The following is a 20,385-nucleotide window of genomic DNA, read 5'->3' on the forward strand; positions in this document are numbered from 1 at the left end:
ATGTCCCTCATCTCCGTCTCCTGTCATCACCTTGCCATCCCCACGGGCAGCTGAGGAGCTCAGTGTCCTGTCTTTGCTGAGGCCACTGCAAAGTCTCCTAGAAGCCTCTTTGCCTGTGCTCTGGCTCCCATTTAAACTTTCCTTCTTAGACAGCCACAGGGATGTTTCTAAAGTCTACATATAATGTTGCCCTTTGTTGGGTCACAATCCTTTCATGACTCCGCTCACTCTCAGGGAACCGGACAAATGTGCCTTCATGGAATATGTTTGTCCACAACCTGCCCTACTGAATCCCGCAGCACCATCCCCCAAATGCATTCAGCTGCTAGCCACACTCGTGGTCTTACTCCCTACCTGAATTTCCTACGTACTTTCTCCTTGACCTGGAAATAGCCCTTCTTCATCTGGCTGCTTCCTCTTTCTTAAGGAGCAACTCTGATTTCTTTTCATTCTATGTCAGAATTAGTTTTAATGTCCTTCTTAGCTGCTCCCATTACCCTAGCACTTAGCCTTCCAGTTGTCATTTTTGGTCTACTCATCTGTACTCCCAAATGCATCGTGAACTCCTCTGGGGCAAGAGATATCACTAGGGCCTAGCACAAAGTCTAGTACAGAGTCATAGTAAGTGTATAATAAAATAATATGGAACTTTCTGGAGAAATGCTTGTACTTCTTTCTCCCATCCTAAGTAGGTTCCCCTGTTGTGAAATGCCTTAGAAATGACTACATTGTGAGCCATTAAATTTAGTTGAGACACAGGGCTCTAAGGTCAGCTAGATTCAGGTGAAAGTGTAACTCTTACAATTTGATATTTTAATGGTATAGACAAGAGCCAAACTGGTTATTTTCTATTTTCTGTTTTTTTCCATTTTCCCCTGAAAAGAGGATATGTTTAGGGTTTTAAGCAGCATGATAACCACTGTAATATGTTTACATTTTCAGTCATTACATGGCAGGTTTGAACTCTTCCTGCCTTTATTCCTACAAGTCCATGAACCTGGATGCCAGGCTCATCCTCTCTGGGTAAAGTGTGGCTGTGTGAGGATAACTGGCCTAAGTCTAAGTTAAAGAAAAAGATTATTTAAAAAAAGACACTGAAACATTTTTAAATTACCCAAACTGTAAAGTGTGATTTCTGAATACACATCAGGAATAGTCCCATCTGCAGTGAGGTCAGACAGTGGGAGAGAAGCCCGTCACCCCATCTCTCCCTCCTCTGGGCTTGACGTCCTCCTGGGTTGCTATCCATCACACTAGAAGAACAGAGACAACAGAAGCCAGCGGGTGAAGTCATAAAGTGTGGGAACATTCAGTTTGTAGTTTCCAAGAGCCATAGAAAACTTCAGTTAGGTTTGGCCAAACACATCACCACTCACACACTATCTTTCCTCTAGAGTTGAGTCAAAGAACAAAGACACATGAGCAGAGGATGAATTCACAAGAACAAGGCTTTATACATGTCATCTGGGACAGAAACTTTGGACCCACTAGAACAAATGAGTAATGGGCAAAGGGGAAGCTACAAGAAGCAGGGGGCATCCACCAGTTCCAAAATGAGGGGAAAATTGACCCACAGCTAGAGTTGGCCAGGGTAACGGTCAAAGTCGGGAAGGGGTCAGGTGATGATACATAAAGAACTCTCTTCTGCTCTCCACAGTGTAACTTCTCAAGTCTTGACTTCTGACCAGCCTCATCTGCCCCACACCCTCTGACACATGCGTACCCCAAGGTGTGAGACCTCCAGCTTGTGGTAGGAAGGAGGAGGTTAAGTTTGTTTGACGTAACTATAAGGGACTGAGCCTCTTCTCAGCAGAGCGAGTTCCATTTGCATAAGCTTCTGCTGCTTAATTGCTGAGATCTGCAGCTCTTGGACTACAAAAGTAGTTAGAGTCAGTGTTCCTTCATGTCTGTCTCCCACAAGCCCTGGGTGGCACCCTGAACAGAAATCTGAAGCTTGCTCTGACCACACCAGAGTTGGAAATACTCTGAACAAAGGTAGGAGCAAAAGTGCCTCTAAGCATAGGTATTTTCTCAGTAGTGCTGCCCCCTAAAAGTCAAAAGGGTTACCATGGCTGGATGACCAAGGTATTCTGACTACAAGCAAAAGTAGAAATGCCCCCCAAAGAATGTGTGGCATTATCCCCCTGACTGTAACACAAGTGCTTTGACCATGAGCATCCCAGGAGCTCAGAATGATGATGGGAAGGTCACCAAGCACAAGTCTGGTGATGTCCCCTTCCACTGTACCGCATGGGCTCCTGGTGCTCAAACTGTAGGTGGAAATACAAGAGTCTGCAAGCACAGGAATGGTCCTGGCTGCTGCAGTTTCTAAAGATGGAGTCCGGCCACATGTGCCTCAGATGCTCTGATTATAAGCATGAAGAGACTTATCCCCCAGAACGAGATTGGTGCTAATCCCTCCCACTGGAGCCCATGTGCTATGGCCAGGGGGACCCTGGGAAGTCTGAAAAAAGGCAGGAAGAGAAGTACCACCTGATAAAGGATCGTGGTGGCCTCTCCAGCTGCAACAGATGCACTGTGGCACAAAGGGCCCCAGCTGATCTGACCACCAGGAGACACAAAACCATCACCTGGCACTTGTTTCTTCTCAGTGGTGCAGACTCCTCCAATAGTCACAGGCATGACTCTGCCCAGCTAGCCCCAAGTGCTCTGACTACAGACAGGAAGAAAAGGGGCTCCCAGGACAGATGTGCTCTCTATAGAGGTAGACTCTCCATTTGCAACCCAGGTGTTATAGGCCAGCAGGACCCCGAAGTTTGCATCTAAGAGTCCTTAACTTGAGGAGGTGGTGACTGCTTTATCCTGCACCAAAGCTGAGTGCTCCAGAATGGAGGCGGGGTTTAGGTAGCTAATGTCACCCTAAAGCTGATGCCACCCATTAGGGCTGCAGATCCCATAAACACAAATTGGTCTGCGGTGGTGTTAGTAAATGGTAAGCTACTGTCCCCGGTGCTGGGCATCCTGGTGGCAGCTCTAAAGCCAGTAGTAGTAGCTGTACCAATGGGAAAATGCCTGAAGTGTCACAAATTGGCTGGGTGCTGACAGGGACACCAAAGGTAGAATATGGGGCTATGAAATCCACAAGCCTGATTGACTTGTGCTGGTGCGGGTGGCTGGGCTGTGGCTTGTGAAGCTGCCTAGCTTTCAAAGGGAAAATTGCTGCCATCGGGCAGCTCCATGCTGCCACCCATCAGAGACCCCAAATGTGGGCTGAGGGATGGCTCCAGAGTCAGGGAGTTTGAAAGTCACATTTGGGCTGCTGACTTTGTGGGCAACCTGGCAGAACTGAGCCTGAGTTTGGGCGACATGTTCTCAGAATGAGAAAGAGCCATGGAAAATAAAAAGTTCTCCCTGGAGCCCAGGGGGAGACCTCAGGAGGGAAGTCTGAAAAACGGAAGTAGTGTGCATGTCAGTGACACCAAATTCCAAAGGAAGCTGGGAGGCTGACTCTGCAAATGTGCTTGTTGCAGAAGCAAAGACAGACTGGCCGGTGAAGACTGAGGAGGGGGTGACTGGACGAGGGGTCCATCTGGAAAAGGGCAGATAATCCACACACACAGGTGTAAGCGATTCCAATCTCCAGAAGGAGGCTGAGGAAAGGACAGAGATGCTAGGAGCGTGGGGAGATCAAAACAGAAGATGCCACAACTATGACTGATGGACAGGAACGCAAAGCCTCCATTCTCACCACTAAGTAGAACCCCAAAGATTAGCTTGACCCTGAAAGGAGAAAGAGAATCCGCATGAACAGCAAAGGGAGGGTTAGGAATTGTGCATCTCATCTCACAGGCAATCTTAGATACGGGAGCACGTGGATGGGGCCTGGCGGGCAGGTCAGCCAAGTCCATAACTGATAACCAGGATGGGCACAGTGACAGTGGCTGAGGGCAGGCAGTGCAGTCTGAGGTGGCCTGGGTCTCATCCCTAAGGCCTTATTAAACCAGGGGCTCTCAGCTGTCTTCTCCAAACCCAGGTCTTCAGCAATGACTGGACAGGGAAGCTGAGGAGGGGAGGGCTGCTCACCTCCACTCTACAACAGCGGCAGAGGAGGCACTGAAATGTCCCATTTGTAGGGCCCACAGCTGGCACACGGGGGGAAGTCCGCCCTGACAGGCGTGACAGCGATCCTCCCTGTGTCTCTGGGGACTTCGGTGAGCTGGAGACTGAGCCAATGGCCTTCAACAAGCACCGCACTTGTCAGCCTGTTGCGAAGTGGCTGCAGGATGAGACCGGCCCTGCTGAATCCAGGTCACTCCACCAAAGAGCTGGGGCACCTCCCGCAGGGTCCTGTGACCTGGTAATGGAGAAAGAGCTCATCAGGGACACGTGGCTTTTCTTACCAAACTAATTTCCCCCAGCTTGGGTGGGAGGTTTAACCTGCAGAGGCCCAGAACCGCACCTGAAGGAAGTAACGCTCTGGTGGCCCCCAGTGGCCTCGAGGCCCGTGGCACACTCCCTCGGTCCACGGCCTCTTCTCTGAACGGTCTTGGGTCTTGCCTTTGGTCGTTAATGTCAGTCAGTCCTCCTTCGCTGAGCCCTTCAGTGCGCTCTCCGAGAGCTCAGCCTCCTTGAGTCAAAACCTGATGGATGACCGATCGCTCAGGCCTCCTAAAGGCAACTGTCAGGCGGCCAACAGAGGGGAGTCCTTTTGCTCCTCGGAGGGATATTACTGTCCCTGGGTGGCCCGAGTGGCGAGCACCATGGAGGTCGGAGCAGACAGCACGAGTTTCCGCCACCGCCTCGGATGGGTGCGACCACTGCGGCGGGGAGGCAGGAGGCGCTGGGATCCGGGAGGCACCGCCAGCCCACTCGACGCAGGAGAGGTGCGGGCAGCGCAGTCCCTGCCAGAGCGGTGGGGGCGCGGCGGCGGCGGGACGGAGGGCGCGGGGGGAGCTGCGCGAAGGAAACCGCCTCTGGGGTGGAGTCGAGGCTNCAGCAGATGCTCCAACGGAACGCGAAGGTCCCAACGGTCCCCCAGCCGCTCATACCCTGACGCTGGGTGTGCGGGGTGGGGCGGATGGGGGGGGATGCGAAGGAGCGGGGCGCTTTTGCTGGGTGTGCCCCCCCTCCCCCAACTCCGAGATGCACGGAGCCCACCCAGCAGACCTCACCCAGCCGGGGCCGCAGCCTGGGCGGCCTACCCGGTTCCCCGCGGTCCCTGGGTCGCCACCCCCCGCCCGCTCGGAGCCAGGGACCAGGGCTCGGCGGGGGCGCCNTCTGCGGGGCTGCCCTCCAAAGCGGGTTGTGTGGGTGTCCAGCAAGGCCAGTCTTACAGGGTCATTTAGAGAAATACTCTGGCTTTTATATGTTGCCCTTGTATACTGTTTCTTGCTAAATTCACTTCTTCCTTGTGGTAGTTTCTTTGTAAAATTCCTTGGGATTTTCTACATACACAATTACGTTTCCTATAATAAGTTTCACTTCTCCTTTTTTAATCTATAGGCCTTTTATTTCTTCTTCTTACCTTCTACATTTGCTCAGGCCTCCAGTAAAATGTTGAATACTCATTCAAAAGTCTGTTAGGGAAAGGGTTTTTATAGAAGCCCTTCATCACACTAAGGAAGTTCCCAGCTATTTCTACTTTGCTGAGAGGGTTTTTCTTTTAAAGGGTGGCATGAGAGTGGACTAGATGGGAATTTAAATGAGAGGTTAAGGGGGCCTCTGTATCCTTAGGCTATGTGGTAGCAACTCACTTGCTCATTTTTCTATTATCCTTTAAACTGTGCATCTATGTGATATATTCTCTTTGTACGCATGCTGTATTTTACAATAAAAGTACTTTTTAAACAGATGTAGGAGATATGTGAGAATATTCTTATTTTGAAATACAAATACACAATATTTTCACTCAGACCCTAAGAGCTAAGTATTAGACTTCTATGAAAACGCAAACATAACATTGTTTTTTAAGGGGAAAGGAGATGATGAATTTTTTAAAAAGCAACAAGTTGTGACATGTATACACACACGGACATGTGTGCATATATGCATACATTAATAACAAACACTTTTACATTTAAGTGTCTAAAACCCAAGACTCTTTTCTTGGTCCTAGAGGGAAAAATAACCAGTAAGTTTTACTTTTTGCTTTGGGACATGTGTCATTTAATTCCTGGAAACTCAGAAGATCAGAGTATAACTTTAGCAAACAGGGAAATCTTGCAGATCAGCTAAAGGAGTCTTCAGAAATTTAAATGAATTCTATCCTACAATCACTTGGAAGGAAAAATAACTAGAAAGTGGAGGAAAGAGAAGATGAAAATCCTGCCAAGTCTACATAAACCTTAGGGAGAGCAAGACCGGCTCCCTCCACAGCATACACCAGCTTTGTGGTCTTTTCAAAGGTGTTATTGTTTAGGACTTACGAGGTTGAGCACAAGGCCAGAAGGTAGCTTTCTTCAGAGCCCTGCGTCACAGCTCCAGGGAAATTAGAGGAAGTCCAAAAGTCCTTGTCCCCCAAACCCAAGGACTACCTTTTTCTCTCTTTGCTCAATATTAACATTTATTTGTTAAATTATGATACAGCACCGGAAGAAAATTCAGACTTAGAGATAGGAAAGTATAACCAGCACATTTGCAAACAGCTTAGCATTTGATTCAACTGAGATTCTCCTAATTAATCTGTTTGCTGATCTCAAACAATACATAGGGATGGGTTACTAAAATCTTTTCCTCCCACTGCCACGCTTACTGACTTTTTTCAGAATGTAAAAGTAACACAAACTTATTTAGAAAACCAGAAAACCCAAAAAGTAAAATGAAAACAAACAAATGCCCATAATTCCACTACAAAGGATAACCCCATGATTTTTAAAATCTATTTCCTTTCTTTTTGCTATACATACGAATTTCTACTTTTACAAAATTCAGTAAAATGTGAACAGCATCATATCCTGTTGTTTAAATTTTACATCATGTTAATATCTTTAAAAGCCCTTGAAAAACATTTTCATTTACTACAAATGTATACTGCTTCTCTTCATTCTTAAGCGAATTCTTTTTTTTTTTTTACCATGTTTGAATGTTTGATTACTTTCTTAGGGTTTATTTATGAAAGTATAATTACTTGATCACAGGAGAAAAACAGCCTTAAGTCTTTGGATACACATTTCTTTCCAGAATGATATAATAACTTCCTTCCCCACAAGATATAAGAGTTTGGGGCTATGTGTAGTCTTGTTTGTGAAATTTGTACTCAAAATATATTTTTAAATCTTTTTTAAAATCAATTTCACTGATGAAAATTATATCAGTGCATTAAAGAAAATTGTTTCTTTAATATTTATTATAATTATTATTTCTGAATATATCCAATGTAGATTTCATGTTTCTCACTACCTCCCCTTCTGAATTCATACAACCTTTCACTTCTTTCCAGTGCAAATTCCAGACACAGAACTCTACCTTTCCAATGACTCCATCTACTAACAAACTGCCCTCATACACAATCACTCAGATTGTAGCAGATGTATAGGGCCCTTAATACCTAGATATGGGAATGTTGATGGTACAGAAGAAATGGCTCTTTTCATGTATACTGGGGAGAATAGCCATTGGAATAGGATTATAACCCAGTAGTGCACTGGAGCCTGTCCATTATAGCTCACAAGAGCCCACTGTGCACTTCTTTCCTCAACCTGTGTTCAATTATGTCACTTTGGTTGCTTGAAATTGGCCATAAGAGGATTTGCACCGTGGAAATCAGCAAAGGCTACAAATTAAGCCCTCCCCACTACCCTCAGCCCCAAGAGCCAGCTGTTAAACATTTAACAGCACCCCACTACTTCTATTTCCAACTAGGTATAAGCAAGTATCAGGCTAACCTTCCTGCAAATAACAATCAGAAAAGCTGTGTAAAGGAGTGCCTGGGTGGCTCAGTCGATTGAGTGTCTGATTTTTAATTTCAGCTCTCGTCATGATCCAGGGATTGTGGGATTGAGACCCATGTAGAACTCCATACTGAGCATGGAGCTTGCTTAATATTCTCTCCTTCTGCTCCTCTCCCCTGCTCTCATACTCTCTCCTTCTCTCAAGAAAGAAAGAAAGAAAGAAAGAAAGAAAGAAAGAAAAGAAAGAAAGAAAGAAAAGAAAGAAAGAAAGAAAAGGTGTGTAAAATATTTGTTTAAACATTTGCTTGGAAAAAAAAAATTTGCTTGATAGAATCAAGCAGTACCAAAGAAGCCAAGACTTGAAGGTCTAAGATCATAAAATGAAAGAAGAGCAAGTGCTGAGAAGTAAGTCTGATGTTGCCCCCACTTTTCCCCTTGATGCATTGCTCATTGATAGGTGGTTGTGAAAAGCTAATTGGAAAACTGTGGCTGACAGGCAGAGAAGGTGAGAGCAGAGATTTCAGCAGCCTCAAGAGCTACAGACAGAAAAATTCACAATATTTCAGGAGTTACCAGAAAGGAGTGTCCCCAATAAACACTCGGACTTTCATTTGGGACCTCTGAAGGACAATATCCAAGGAGTAAGGTGTCTTAGTTTGGGCTGCTATTACAAATTACCATAGGCTGGGTGTGTTACACAACAAACATTTATTTCTCTTAGTTGTAGAAGCTGGAAGTCTGGAAGTTGTAGAAGCATGGTCAGGTTCTTGGTGAGTGCCCTCTTCCTGGTTTACAGACCACATCTTCTTGCTGTGTCCTCACCATTGAAGGGGTAAATAAATGTGGCATATTCATTCAGACACAAAAGAGAACATACTGTATGAATTCATTTATATAAAGTTTAAAAATAGGCAAAAGGTATCTATGGTGTTAAAAGTTTAGAGGGAGAGTCACCTGGAGACCAGGAGAGAAAGGCTGCTTTCCAGGGTGTGACCTGGACGATGGTTACTGGTTATGTAGATTTGTTCTCATGAAAATCTGCTGAGCATTCTACTTGGAGCTTGTAAACGCCTCTGAATATTATATTGAAATTTAATTTATATATTTATATTTATATACAGATATAATTTATATATTATATTTAAAGTTAATTAAATGACAACTGAAAGACACTGAAACTCTTCCCCAGAGGTGGCACATATCTTCCTGAGCCAGACAGGACTCTAATGCTTCCAGTGATGAAACATTTCACTCAAAGTGACCTAAAAAGCAAGGAGAGTTCAGAGAAGATGTACACGTAGCCATCAAGCATATGAAAAATGTTCAACATCATTAGTCAGAAGGAAATGTGAATCGAAGCCACAGTGAGATACCACTTCACACCTACTAGGATGTCTATCACTCAAAAAGCAAGACACTAACAAGGGTTGGCCAGGATGTGGCAAAGTCATGATATGCTACAACATGAATGAACCTTGAAAAGATTATGCTGCATAAAAGAAGCAGATCATAAGAGACCACGTATTCATACTTACGTGAAATTTCTAGAACAGGTCACTCTACAGAGACAAACAGCAGATTCGTGGTGGTGGCGGCTGAGAGCTAGAAGGCAGAGGATGGGAGTTTCGGCTGGGGAAGTTGAGGGAAAGAAGGAGAATAACTGCTAATCAGAATGGGAGTGATGACAGTGTCCCAGAATTGATTGTGGTGAAGACTGCACAACTCTATGAAAGTACTAAAAAAAAACCCAAAAAAACCAAAAAAACCTTGAATTGTACACCATTAAAACTGTTTATTTAAACTATTTTTAAAAACATTAAGGGTGAATTTTATGATATTTAAATTATAAATCAATAAAGCTCCTTTAAAAACTAATGAGACTAGGGGTACCTGGGTTGCTCAGTCAGTTAAGCGACTGACTCTTGATTTCGGTTCAGGTCGTGATCTCACGGTTTTGTGAGTCGAGCCCTGAATCGGACTCTGCACACTGATGGTGTGTGGAACCTGCTTGGAATTCTCTCTCTCCCCCTCTCTCTCTGCCCCTCCCCTGCTCATGCTCTCTCTGCCTCTCTCAAAATAAATGAACTTAAAAAATATGAAAATTAAAAAATATATAAAAACCAATGAGAATTTAATGGCTTATGTAAGTGAAATATCTAGAGATAAGTTGCTTCTGTGAGGATCAATCCAACAGCAAAAACATTATCATCAGTACCTGATTTCATTCTCTCCCTGATTTGCCTTTTGTGGTGTTGACTTCACCCTCAGATCACCATGTCAGTACTCTAGCAGCTCCAGACACGCCTGTCTTGTCAGCAAAAAAAGCAAGAACCACTCAGGACATCATAATCTCTTATTACACCATCCAGAGGACAAAGAAAGTTTCTCTTTCTCAGAAGCTTCAGAAAATGTCTGCTTATGTTTTACCAATGCCTCATTGACACTGCTTGAGTTTCAATCCCATCCCGTGTGGAGAAATGGGGCAAATGGTATCTTAAATCAATATGATGCCAGAGTCCCAGAGTCAATCCTACCCAAACTACATGGATGAAGTTTGGGTAAGGGCAGCTGGTGGGATCTTGTCACCAGAAATTATGGAAACTAAAGTTGAGGAGTTGACATCAACCTGAATTACACAGACACACACAATAAAAAGGGAGTCAGAGTTGTTGTGGACTAAAGAACGCATGCAACACCTATTTATAAATTGATTTTCCTCATTTGAGGCAAGACAGAGATACTCATGTTTGTAAATGGAGAGCTGGACGTAAAACTGGGTCCATAACAGGTTCTCAATTGATTTTGGATGAATGAACAACAAATAAGCCAATGACAACAAATTAATAAATGAATGAAATTGGCTATCTTGATGGTAAAGAACCCAGACTCTTTTGGTTCTTTTTTCTTCTATCTCCTTTTGCTCTTTACTTGGTCAATCACCATGAGTCCAGTAAAGCATTCAGTTAGAAAGAATTGGAAAAGGAGGAGAATTTCAAATCTCTGTATATTTTGGTCCTGAAAAGCACTCTGATGACAAATGCACTGTTGAGGCTTATATCATTGGCTACAAAAAGGTTTAGAGAGTCTTAGTTGGTTTCAATCTCCAGGTTAACACAGAGGAGATGTTGGTACAATGTCAAGGCAACTATTGACTCTTTCTAATCCTATTTCTAAAACCTTCATAGGCATTAGTTCCAGAGATTTCTGAGTTACCTGTCATCCCACACTGCCTCCTAAGCCAGTCCTTTGTTTCTGGCCTGATATTCACTAGTTTATAAATATCACTGAATACTACCTTCAGCCTAAACAGAAATCACCAAATGTATATCATACAACATGAAGGACAGAAGATCAAAACCATGTCTATCATTACAATCCTGACCAAGAATATGTACACATACAATTTCTATTTGACCTTCATCTCAAGTGGGAAGATAAATTGGGCAAGCATTATTAACCTCATTGCACAGATTAGGGAACCTACGCTCAGAAAATGTTTGCCTTATTTTTAATTGGTTACAAAGCAGAGGCCAGAACAGGTGCTCCGGATCCCTTTAAATACAATGTGTTACCACTAAACCAACATCCTGTGTACTGAAAATTAAGATATTTTCCCAAAACTTACAGATCCATTTGCAATGACCCCATGCTTTGACTTGATTAACAACTAAGGAATATAGAATTACATTCTAAAATCACATCAAACATTTCTGTGTAACAATGCTAGGCATTCAGTAACTAATGACAGATTTATTCATATAGGGCATTATTGTAAGGTCATAAAACAGCCAAAGCCAATTAGTTGTCTACCCACCACTCAAACCCATGTCCTTGTACCTTTTAGTACCTTGCTATAGCTGTCTGAGCTAATCTATGGTCTTTGCAATAAAAAGATACTGAGATACTTCTTTTTTTTTTTAATGAGTTGGATTTAATCATTGGAAATGAAACACCCCTAAATCTACAGGTACACTGAGTGAGCAAACACTGTATATGATATATTGGGTTTTTTCCTCAAGTACTGAACAAACTTGTGCTTAAAAAAAGAATTCACTGTGCTAGTGATGATCAAAAATGGATTTACTTAGCTGGGTAGCTTTAATTAGTTTGCTGGTGCTCCAAAGACTTTTGGGCGAATGGGACTTTTTTTCTAATACCTGTAATGCATACAAGCGTTAAATCAAAGCTGACTACAGCAAAATCTAATTCTAAAGGCCCTAGAGTAAAATCAAGATAAAATAATTTACACCACAACCACTTCATCAAAACAGAAAGAAATCTATGAATAGTCCAACATCTCTCACTACTATGCTTTTTCCAAGAAAGAAGAGTTTAAATTTTCTAACAAATCCCACATTTATTACATTTCTATAGCTTTTAGTTTGCCCAAATGATTATTTTTTTCTTTTCTTTTTCTATCTGTTTTAGAGAGAGAGAATACACAAGTGAGGGAGAAAGGCAAAGGGAGAGAGAGAGAATCTTAAGTGGGCTCCGTGCTCAGTGCAGAGCCCCACGTGAGGCTTGATCCCACAACCCTGGGATCATGGCCTGAGCTGGAATCAAGAGCCAGATGCTCAACGGACTGAGCCACCAAGGTGCCCCCCAAAGGATTATCATTTCTAAAGCACATCAACTTAACAAGCGTATAATAAAAGACTAGTGAGTAACATACAAAAATTAGAAGAGAGGCAACACTTTCATGGAGGAATTATGGATTTTTCCTTTTCTTTTTAAACTTGAATTTAATGCTGTTATAAGATTGTTATTTAATAAATAAAAAGCAAGAAAATTGCCAGCTTCACTAGGGACAATGTTTCAGCTTTGGGGTAGTACCAGATAATTAGGACTACTGCCTGGAAGTGTCAACCCTGCATTCACCTGTTCTTTGACCCAGGAGAATCTTCTCCATTTCACTGCACCTGAACATCTCTGGCAATAAAATGATGATAAAGAAAATGACCTATTTTACCTAATATATTAGAATAACAGAAAAAGATTAAGACAAATATGCAGTTATCAAATTCAGTCAAAGAAGGCTTGGGAAGTTGGAACTTACTTTTGAAGCATGAATAGGCAAAAGTGAGGGAGGGAGAGCAATTGAACAAATTCCATCAGGCACACTGGACATGTTCCCACAATATCAATAGCAGGCAACATCCAGAGATACAAGTGTTGATACTCTCCCACCCCAGCCCTCCAAAAATACAAACACTGAAACTTGTCAAATGCCAAATGGTGTTTACAATAGGTAAATGAAAAGTGTATAAAAGTCAAAATTAAGATTTTAGAGACTGGAGTCAGAAGACCTTGGTTCATAAAACCATAAATAGAACTTCCTTAAACTGATAAAGGATATCTACCAAAAAAAAAAAAAAAAGAAAGAAAGAAATCAAAAACCTACCACAAATATTTACACTTAATGATGATATGTTGAAGGCTTCCCTTTAAGATTGGGTATGAGAAAAGAAAGATCTCTATCACTATTTATATTTAGAGATTCTAGCAATTGCAATAAAGCAAAAAGAAAGAAATAGAGAAAGAGAGGAAGGAACCAATGAACAAATGAACTAAGAAACAAAGGAAGGAAAGAGAATAAGAAGTGATATTTTATTATGGCTTATTATTATTATTATTATTATTATTATTTGAGAGAGAGAGAGAACATGCACACAAGTATGGGAGAGGAGCAGCAGAAAGAGAGAGAGAATCCCAAGCAGGCTTCATGCTCAGTGTGGAGCCCCACACGGGGCTCGATGCCATGACCCTGGGATCATGACCAGAGCCAAAATCAAGAGTCAGATACTGAACTAACTGAGCCACCCAGGCAGCCTTTCATTGTGGTTTTAATATGTATTTCTCTGATGATTAGTAATGTTAAGCATCGTTTCATGTGTCTGTTGGCAGTCTATATGTCTTCTTTGGAAAAATGTCTATTCAGGCCCTCTGCTCATTTTTAAATCAGATTATTTGTTTTTCTGGTGTTGAGTTATATTAATAACTTCTTTATAGATTTTGGATTTTAACCCCTTATCAGATATATCATTTGAAAATATCTTCTCCCTTTCAGTAGGTTAAAATATCACTTTACACCTGTCAGAAGAGTTAACACTGAAAACACAAGAAATAATAAGTGTTGGTGAAAATGTGAAGGAAAAGGAACTCCTGTGCACTGTTGGTGGGAACGCAAACTGGTGCGGCCCCTGTGGAAGAAAGTGTGGAGGTTCTTCAAAAAATTAAAAACAGAATTAACATATGATCCAGTAATTCTATTACTGAGTATTTACCCAAAGAAAACAAAAACACTAATTTGAAAAAATATATGCACCCCTATCCTATGTTTATTGCAGTATTACATACAAGAGCCAGGATATGGAAATACCCCAAATGATCATCTACTGATGGATGAATAGAGAAGATGAGGGATATATATACAATGGAATATTACTCAGCCATTAAAAAAATGAAATCTTGGGGCATCTGGGTGGCTCAGGCAGTTAAGCATCCGACTTAGGCTCAGGTCATGATCTCACGGCTTGTAGGTTTGAGCCCCGTGTCAGACTCTGCTGTGCTGACAGCTCAGAACCTGGAGCCTGCTTTGGATTCTGTGTCTCGCTATATCTCTCTGCCCCTCCCCCAGTCACATTCTCTCTCTCCCTCTCTTTCTCTCTCTCTCTCAAACATAAATATTAAAAAATTTTTTTTCAATGAAATCTTTCCATTTGCAACAACATGGAATATTAATATTAAGTGAAATAAGTCATTCAGAGAAAGACAAATACCGTATGATTTTACTTATATGTGGAATTTAAGAAACAAAACAAAAAAAGAGACCGAAAAATTAAATAGAGAACAAACGGGTGGCTGTCAGAAAGGAGGTGTGTGGGGAGATGAGTGAAATAGGCAGAGGACTGAGAGTACATTTACCATGATGAGTGCCGAGATGTGTATAGACATGTTGAATCATTATATTGTACACCTGGTATTAATATAACACGGTATGTTAATTGCACTTTAATAAAAAGAGAAGAAAAGAAAAGAAATAATGGTAGAAGGACTAAAAAAGAAAAGAAAGTAAATTACTACTACTATTTGCAGATACTATTATGTGTAGGGAGAAAATGCAAAAGAATCTACATATAATTTATTGTATTTCTAAGTATATTTACCAAGTTACTTAGATAAAAAGTCAATATAAAAATTAATTATAATAATTCTATCTACCAGCAAATAAATAGAAAATAATATTTTAAATGATACCTGCCTTTTTAAAAACTGTAAAAACCTTAGGGCGCCTGGGTGGCTCAGTTAGTTAAGCATCCAACTTCAGCTCAAGTCATGATCTCTCAGTTCGTGGGTTCAAGCCCCACATCAGGCTCTGTGTTGACAGCTTGGAGTCTGGAGCCTGCTTCGGATTCTGTGTCTCCCTCTCTTTGTGCCCCTCTCCTGTTCATGCTCTGTCTCTCTCTGTCTCTCAAAAATAAATAAACATTGGGGCGCCTGGGTGGCTTAGTCGGTTAAGCGTCCGACTTTCGCTTAGGTCATGATCTCGCGGTTCGTGGGTTCGAGCCCCGCGTCAGGCTCTGTGCTGACTGCCAGCTCAGAGCCTGGAGCCTGTTTCAGTCTGTGACTCCCTCTCTCTCTGACCCTCCCCTGCTCACGCTGTCTCTCTCTCTTAGAAATAAAACATTAAAAAAAATTAATAAAAAAAATAAATAAACATTAACAATTTTTTCAAAAACTTAAAAACCTAGGAATGAATCTAATAGAAGATGCATAAGACCTCTACATAGAAATTTATAAAACACGGATCAGAAGAGTTAATGGTGTAAAGATGTCAGTTGTCTCCAAATCCCAGAAGGATTTTTTTTAATTATAAAAACTGACAACTGATTCAAAAATTTTTTGTGGAAATGCAAAAAGCCAAGAATAAGCAATACAGTCTTGAAGATCAAAACTGGAGTTACATCAAGAGTTATGAAGCTATAGTAATTAAGACAAACTAGACAAATAGGCCAGTGAAGCAGAAGAGAAAGTCCAGAAATAGGCCCACAGTTCTGTGGGGAACTGACTTATGTCAAGAGTGGCACAGCATAGCAGCAGGGAAAATGTTTTACTTTCAATAATGGTGCTGACTAGATTGGATATTTTGATTGGGGTTAGGGGAGGACTTGACCTCTATCTCATACCATAGACAGAAACACAAAGAATGTCTATGCATCAATGAAAAAACTGCAGACAATCCAGTAGAAAATTGAACAAAAGATATAAATAGGTACTTTTTAAAATGAGGATATTTGAATTGCCAACAAACATTAGCAAAGGTGTTTAACTTTATTAGTCATCAGGGAAATGCAAATTTTAAAACTGGTATGACATCAGGACACCAAAGTGGTGAAGGTAAAAAGAATGTACTGTAAAAAATGTGGAACAGCTAGAATGTTTATATGCTGCTGGTATGAATATATAAACCTCAAATCAGGCCAAACCTACTTATAATGTTAGAAATTAGGATACAGTTACCTCTGGAGAGAAGGTAATGGGATAGAGACAGGGAAAGAACACGGGCGGGAAGGGTAGGAGCTTTGGGGGTGCAGTTCTATTCCTGGGTAATATATTTCTTGATCTATATGGTGACCATCCATCAGTGTTCACTTTGTGATATTTCATCAAGCTGTACACTTAAGACTTAGAAACACATGCCTATATACATACTTCAATTATTAAGTTTATATAAAAATTCACTCTGGTTTTAAGAACTAGAGACTGCAGCCATCAAAACCAGCCAGACTATGATGCAGGCTGCATGAATTTTCTCAAAATTTTGTGATCTTAAAGCATTGTTTTAATATGAGGACAATATCCCTTGGTTCCCCAGTTCCTTAAAAGCTTCTTCTAGCATCTCCTAGCCAAGACTTCTCAAAGTTGTTTTGCCTTTAACAAAGCTAAAAATCTGGCAACTGTGGAAGTATGAAGCATTTAGTCCTTTTCTTCAAATGCTCCTCCAAACCTTGAGCAGTAGATACAACTAGTTGAGGAGAGAAGGCACTGAAAGACCATTAGATCTCAGCATGGGAAGAGACCCCAGAAGTCATTAGCCTAACCTTATTCCACTCACAGGAGGCATCCTGCAGCACTGAGGCATGTAGTCATTTAGTGTCTGCTTAAACATCTTCAAAGTCAGGAACCAAAGGCTGTCTATTCCCTGGATGAAGAGGTTTCCATGTCTGCAAGTCAGCCGATGAAAAGCTCCTAATCCAGCTCTCCTTAACTCATACCCTTTAGATAAAAAAAAGAACAACCCCTCTCTAAATAACAGCATTTCAAGTACAAGAAGCAGTTACCATGCCCACTAGAGAGTTTCTCTTCTGTAGCTGAGCATCTCAGTCCCTTCAATCCTTCTCACACTAAATCAGACACTGTCATATCAGAGAGAAGAATTTTGAATCAATTTGATTCAGTTTGTCAGAGACCCAGGTAAGGATAAAATCCAGCTATGGGAGATGACCACAGCCTACAGTAATTTTGTGGATAGACAAAGCAGGCTGTTGCCTGGTCTATGTGATTTGAGGAGCAGATAAGTTTTCTGTGAATAAAACATGTTTCACACTTGCCTACTTTGAAACCTGAAATTTTTATATCAATCATAACTTTGTGTTAAGGCATCAAAGATTGCTATGAAAAAAAATGTTATAGCATAACCAAACATGAACATCAGAGAAGAAACTAGTTCTAGAGATGAGATAGAAGACTGAGGCAACACATGAGGGGGCAAGTGTATTAGAGGAGGATGAGAAGGCCAGAAAGTACTGGAGAATGAAGCAGCCTAAGAGGACAAGGCAGTTAGGGTGCCAGAGGGTGGTGCACCTAGGGACCTGCACTAATGAAGATATAAAGATCTAAAAAGAAAATGAAACTGAAACAGAAAGAGAAATGGACAGTTTGCCAAGAGCAGCTCTTCTCACAGGCACAGACAAGTGATCTTCTCCCCTCAGAAACTCCAAGAACTAGTGGGAGGCTCAGAAGCAACAGCAGGTAACATCTCTCTGTCTCTCTCTCTCTCTCCCCTCACCCTTCCGTTCCTCCCCCCTCCCTCATCTATGCTCCCTCTTTTCCTTTTTGTCACTGTGCAGTTGGCCCACCAGGAACTATCTCTGCCATTCCCCAGCTTCCATGCTAGTTGAAGTGGGTAAACCACATCAGCCCTAATTGCATCCAGCTGCCCTGAATTTCATGGGGGCCGGTGGGAGGGGGGGGTTGAGGGGAGACCAGGAAGTCCCACTTGATCTTCTGGTCTGAGTTCTGTCCTTCAACACAGTTAAGTCAAACACATCAAAACAATATTGGGGAAGGCAGCAATTACTGGGCAATTAACAAAGCAGCACTTCAAACCCATATGGTTCAGATTGTTCTTGATTGGCAATAACTCAAATACATAGCAAAAGTGGACGGTTGACACCCTTAACTTCCAACTGTAGTTTACTGATGAACGAAATTAGTTTTTTAAAAAGCTCTTTCCTCCATAAACATTTAAACAAAAGTCTTCTGGGGACAATGGTTTGAAACCAAAGAGATTGTATAAGGCAGAGACTTCAGCCTCTGTGGAATTGGCTTCGTTGCTAATATACAGAAGGAATGCTCAAAACATTTGGAAGGAAGGATAAGTGTGGCACAGGTTCACACAATAAGTATTGTTTGGGAATAGAACACATGATATCTACCTCTTAGTCCAGAGTAGAACACAACTAGTAGAATTAGTAGAGGAGAACTACACTACTCGTTCTAGTGTAGAACACTGTGTTCCTGCCTACAGACCACTGGGACTTGGCATCTTAGGTCTCCCACCAGTTGAGGTGATGTGTGCCACAGGACCCCTGAATGGCATGGTATCAGAAACCATTCTAATCTGTTTATGTGTCAATAAATAGAGAAATAGAAACTGATTCTGTTCATCCCACAAATCCTTTGGTTTGGTGCACCCACACCTGGAACCATATGCAACAAATTAAATCAAGAGCAACTGCTGATTTAATGGTTGATTTGGAATTTTTTTTTAAATCAACCATGGCTTCCTTTAGCCAACTCTGCTCTTAAAAAGATAATTACACTTCAAGATGGGAGACATTAACCATATCCCTAGGTAATGGATTTTGAACTTTGCAAGATTTATGGCTGCTTCCTATTTAAAGATACTGAGCTCAGGAGATTGCAAAGTTAAGTAGAAACGACAATTATCCATCTTCTATTTCACTGAAAGCCTTTGGAACCTGGAAAGTAATCAGAAAGGTTACTTTTTTCTTTTCTTTTTTAAAGAAAGAAACTTGGACCACAAAAATCACTGAAATTTAGAACTTTCTAGAAAAGACTTTCAAAATCATTTTGTCACAACCAAGGGACAATGGACAGAATATTCAATGGTAAGTAATTATTATTCACTTTCTACGCATTTTAATTTAATCATTACAACAACCTTATATAGTAGGTATATAGCCCCATACTCTAAATGAAAAAAAACAAAAAACAGAAAACAAAAAAGCTGAGCTTCAGGGATGTTATGTAACTCTCCCCAGGACATGTAGATGGTGAATGGAAGAAACTGAGGTTCAAATTCAGATCTGTCTCATGCCAGAAGCTGCATTCCTAACTCCTATGAATCTCACCCCTTTTCCTCCCTATCCTAAAAGGCTTCACTGGTTACTCTCTATCATACCATCCTTCCTTCATGAGAATTCTGATCATCTATAATTGTCTTCCTCATTATTTTGCTTGTTATTCTGTATTCTCCCAAAGGTGGGGGGTGGAGGGAAGCTCCATAAAAGAAGGGACTTTATCAAGTCTGCTGTTACCTCCAGGTCCTAGCGCACAATAGTCATTCAATAAAATGTTTACTGATTTAATAAATATTCTTGCTCAAAAATATTAGTCAAAGTAGGAAAAAGGACTAGAACTCAGATAGCTACTATCTCCAAGATCAATGCTTATTCCACAGCCACAGCTGTTTGTGCACTTGAGATTGGAAAGCCTTTTCTATGCACTTTTTAAAGCCATGATGCCAACATCTGACCCCTTTGTGTGCCTTCATAACAACCCCCCAAACGTCTCTGGCTAAACACCTCTGTGAACATGAATCTACTCCAGGTGTACAAATGACTTATAAACTCCGGTCCCTGATCCCAAAGGGTTCATAGTCAGGCTAGAAAGACAAGAAATACGTTCTTAAAAAGCAACTGCAAAGCCATCTATTCTAAGTATCCAGTGAGCAGCTGTTTATGACAAAGTTTATCTTTCTGCAGAAATTTCAGTTCCAGGGAAACCTAAAGTATCGCTAAGGTGAGGAGAAAGGAAGACTCCAATTTGCCAGCTCTGACATCCTCAGCACCTGCTGTTAATCACACACATGCACTCAGGCGTGATTTAGTGGCTCCTGTGATTGGCCATTTCAATTGCTGTCTCTGTAGATCACTGTCCCAGCTGAATATCCAGGGACCACATTCATCAAAAGCATAATTTGGGCAGAACGTGACTGTTTTCCCAAAAC

At 41.6% G+C, this 20,385-nt stretch overlaps 1 long non-coding RNA gene across 1 annotated transcript; it reads right to left on the reverse strand.

Annotated features, from left to right (window-relative positions):
* Positions 1 to 1,108: 1,108 nt before the first annotated feature.
* LOC144243565 (uncharacterized) lies at positions 1,109 to 4,941 on the reverse strand. Its single transcript, XR_013338680.1, has 3 exons — positions 4,421 to 4,941; positions 4,045 to 4,315; positions 1,109 to 1,253 (listed from the first exon to the last, which is right to left on the reverse strand). It is a non-coding gene; the product is annotated as an uncharacterized LOC144243565 (long non-coding RNA).
* Positions 4,942 to 20,385: the final 15,444 nt, after the last annotated feature.

This window comes from Crocuta crocuta, unplaced genomic scaffold, assembly GCF_008692635.1.
Source record: "Crocuta crocuta isolate KB4526 unplaced genomic scaffold, BGI_CrCroc_1.0 scaffold167, whole genome shotgun sequence".
NCBI lineage: Eukaryota > Metazoa > Chordata > Mammalia > Carnivora > Hyaenidae > Crocuta > Crocuta crocuta.